Raw genomic sequence first — 4,644 nt, 5'->3', positions numbered from 1 at the left:
TTGTCATTATGAGCATCTCTGGAGGCATTAGTGTAGAATAGGGGTGGCACATTTTCTTTTTTAATTGGTTGTCTATTATATATTTCGTTAATGTAAGATATGTCATATCTCCTATTCTTATTCTATTGAGTATTTGAATGTATTCAGAATTCTCGTCGCATTTGTTTTGTTAATTCATATTGGAAGACGTTCTCCTTCCAGAAAGAGTTTTGCATAGTTGTTTGCATTGATTGATCAATAAATACCCATAAATCCTTTGTTGGACTAGCTTGGCATAAGTCTCCGCAAAGAAGAATATCAACTCCTCCGAATGGCTGATTGTGGTTGTGCTTGATTTCGCGAAGATGCATATCAATGGCTACTAATGTGGAATGGCCTATTAATCAAAGACACAATGTTGAAGGTCTTTGTATAATTGTGACAAATTTTCACTGGAAAGGCTTGTGTAGTGTGATGCCATTAGAGGCAGATGTAGTTCTGAATGTATTGTAGTTCCACCAATGTTGAAAGCAGCTTTCCCCGTATATACCAGGAGAAGAACTTTTGGGGATTCTATGTTATTTGTTTCTTTGTGCGAGTAATTTTGCAGAAGTGCTTGCACTATTATTAGGAGTGTGAATGTTTTTCCAATTCCAACATTTCCTATCAAGAAGAGATGAAATGCTTGTGATGGGAAAATCCTTTTTTTTAGAATTATGTCTTCTACAATCAAACGTTGGTTGTTGTTCGATGCTCTAAAGTTAATGTAGTAATCATTATTTGGTGTCATTGTGTATTTTTTGAAAACGTGATTAGGGTGTTGTTTGTCCATTTGAATATTTGATGTGCTTGTGTTGGTGGAATTGCTTGTTGAATTTTCCATGACTTTTGGAATGAGCTTGTTGAATTTTTCTTTGTTTAGTTCAATAATGTGTTTGTTGTTATTGTATTTATCATGCCATGTTAAAGTGTAGGTATCAAGGCTTGGTTCCACTTTGTGAAATGGAAGAAATAAGAGACATTGCTCTCTATAGTAGTTCTCAGGGCCTTTATCTCATTTTAGTTGTTGAATTGTATGATTTTTAATGATGTTGTCAAAGTAAATTTATGTGCTTTGTGGGACCATTTTTTGAAGTTGTTCACGTCGCTTTAGCAGCAATGTTCGCTTCTTGGGAGGGTTTGTGTTAATATATTCAAATTGTCTTGTTGATGTAAAGAATGGCAATGATAGAGCTAAATATACTGCTTGTTGAGAACTTATGTGTTGCATATTTAAGATTGTGTTACCAACTTTTCTAATCCTTTCATTAGGTAGTGCACCTGAATTTATGGTCTAGGACAAAGCTTCTTTGACTGCTACAGTTGTCTCCTTGTTAATTTTGGTCATGTAATAGGTACAGTAAGCTGCTGCCCCATGGGGATTTAGTATAGATTGTAAATCTGCCCCATAAGTTGGATACATAAGGATTGAAGTTGTTAGTGTAAATGTCTTTAGGTTGTCTACTCAAGAAAAGTGTTGGTTGTGAAATATTCCCTCGAAGAGCTAAAATGTATTCATCTTCTGTTAGGTTAATAGCATTTAGGAATTCATTGTATTGCAGTAGTTGTGTGTTTTCTATTGACAAAGTTTTTTTTATAATGTTGTTATTAGGAGGAATGGCAAAAGGCTCCAATGCTTTTATAGAAGACATCAGTGGGCATGGATAACCAAATCTATATTTTTTCTTACGTTCGTAGCATGTTTTTCGATGTTTATGTGTTTGAATGTGTCTGTGTTCTTCATGGAAGTGAAGGATGTTTGTTGAAATGTATTTGTCTACAAACTCTTCTATTTCACAATTTGGAGATATTCCAAAAATAGGTGCATTCTCAATCCATAGAAGACCATGATCGTGTTGGCTCCCTCTATGTTGAAATTTAGTTACAAAGAAAAAAGATATTATTTTGCCTAGGATGTTTTCATCTTTCTTAATAATATTTTTCAGAGCTTGGAATCTATGAACTTAATACTATGCTGTAGTGATTGGATCGGAATGTATGAGGTGTCTTGTCTCTATTTGTGGGTTTTGATACCTTTCTTCTGAAGTCCTTGGATTTAGTTTATATATTGCTTGTACTAATGGTTGCCATAGTTTTTCAGCAGCAAAAAGGGTCAAGAAAAATGTGGGTGGTCCAAGTTGCCTAAGCATTGCGAAAAGGTTTTTCTTGAGGTAGTGCTTGTAGTCAGCTGAAGTTCGTAGTTGAGCAAAGTCTCTATAGCCTATGTTAGAATTAAGCAATTTTATAATGTTAGTATCTAGCATGGCATCTTTTGCTTGGAGGGATATTCCTTTTGTTTGTGCTTTTCGCATACGAACCCAGGACGAGGAGAGAACTTGCTTAAGCAATATTTTCATTGTCTTGAAGAATAGGTTCTCTATGGATAGTGCAAATCTTCGATCTACATTGGTTAACTCTGTTAGATATCAATGCTCCACTCTCTTGTAACTACGCGGGAACCAGCTAACTCTACTTATAAGCCCCCCATATGAGGAGAAGGCATTTGAGTAGCTCGGTTATCCGGTAGGTCCTGGTTTGGACACCAGATGGGGGCCATGTGTGGCCTGATGGCTGGACGGAGTTGGCACACTACCAACTAGGCTACATGCAAGTGCGGGAAGGCATCCCATGACTGACCGCTTCTCGGGGTAGCCCACTCTCGGGTTGCGGGGCCCGTTTGGAGCCCCAGATGATCCCGGATGGCTGTGGGCCAAATGATAACCGTAGGTTAGTTGCTCTATTTTGCACACCGGTTCTATCGTGTGGTCGGTGGCCTATTTTGGGACCGACCCCCAGTCGGTTATTTTGGGTGGACTGGGTCGGTCACCCAATTGGGTCTAACCGACTATGACTAGTGGCTATATAAGAGCAAGCCCGTGAAGCCCATTTCATCACTGGCTATAGCAACCTTGATTCCTTAGCATCCAGCCTCCGTCCTCTACTGTTTCCAGCTCGCCATCGAAGCTTCTTTCACAGGAGCACATGGCTGGGAGGCAGCGCCATCTATTGTATCAGTTTTACAGTAATCAAATTTTTGATTCTCCATACTATCTGCTTTTCTCTCTTGTGTACGAGATCCTGTTATCTGTTGAGCACAGACGTTGTATTGTTTTCTTACATGGTATCAGAGCCTGGACTCTAGCAAGAAGATTTGGTAGTGTGTTTCTATTTGTGACCAGATTGTGAGAGATGGTCTAGCCTGTAAGACTGCGAATCCCACCGTTCGGCAAAAGCGGAAAGTTGGATGGCACTAACCATCCACTTTGGAAGTTCAAGATGAAGACCATCCTAAGCGCATACGAGCTTTGGGATACTGCTACTGGGGTGGACGTGAAGTCAGTTGTGAGACCGGATCCGGCCAATGCATGACAACAGATAGTACCAACTGCGGATGAGATTCTCGCGTGGATAAGAAGAAATGCAGATGCGCTGTGTTCTATTGTCTGCAGTGTAAGTGATTCCATCATGGCATTAATTCAACATGTCACCACAGTGGAGGAGGCATGGATGGTCTTGCAAAATCAGTACGAGACCACAAATCAGACGCGATTCAGAATCTGGAGACTCAACTCGCGAACGAGAAATTATCTAAGTCTGAAGCGGCAGAGAAGTTCATCACCAGGGTGAAGAATCTGCGTGATCAGATGACTGCGATTGGCATCACCATCACCAGTGAGAATCTAGCACGAAGGTGCATATGGGTTCTCCCACCAAAGTATGATGGTCTTGTTACAGCGCTGAATACACAGAACAGAAATCCGCCCCTCAACTTTGAGGATTTCAGTGCAATGCTTCTAGAGGAGGAGATGCATCAAAAGACGAGGACTAGAGAAGATTCGGCTTTCTATGCTGGATCAAAGAAAGGTAAGGGAAGGACTCTGGTAACCCATCTTCTTCCGATGATAAAAAGAGAAAGAAGAAGATCAAGTGCTTCTATTGCAACAAGGCAGGGCACAAGCAAAATGAGTGCCAGAAGAAGATTGCAGATGAGAATAACGGAGTAAAGAAAGAGTCCAGCAATAGCGCACAGGCAGTACCAGTAGAGTTGTTTGTAGCAATTGAGGAGATTTGCACGGAGGCAATTCATGTACCTGCGGATGAACCTTGGATCATTGACAGTGGTGCATCGCGCCACATGACCAGTCAGAAGGATTGGTATACCTCTCTATATCCAGTAGGGAATGACATCGTGGTAGCAGTCGGCAATGATCCAAAATGTCTAGCAAAAGGAAAAGGTACGATTGCTCTCAAGTCAGATGGAGTTGTAAAACAGTTGTCTGATGTTCTTTATGTGCCAGATATCAAGAGGAACTTGTTGTCCATTTTTGCGATCATGGATCATGACCTCAAAGTTCAATTTGATAAGAATGGTGCACAGATTCTGGGTCTTCAAGGGAAGGTCGTTGGTAAAGGTACATGGCACAACAACATCTACAAACTCTTAGCTTTCAGTGCTCGAGCCAATGTGAAGAACACTAAGCTGTGGCATGAAAGGTTTGGTCAAACCTTAGTTCTTTAAAGGAGATGCATAAAAGTGGAATGATTGCAGACCTTCCAGAAATTACAGATCTGCCCGATGTATGTGAAGCTTGCATGATGGGCAAGCAGCATCTGTAGCCCTTTCCT

This window comes from Dipteris shenzhenensis, chromosome 13 (assembly GCF_047967505.1).
Source record: "Dipteris shenzhenensis isolate YYH24624 ecotype China chromosome 13, Dip_SZ_1.0, whole genome shotgun sequence".
NCBI lineage: Eukaryota > Viridiplantae > Streptophyta > Polypodiopsida > Gleicheniales > Dipteridaceae > Dipteris > Dipteris shenzhenensis.
Note: the sequence above shows the minus strand (reverse complement) of the source record.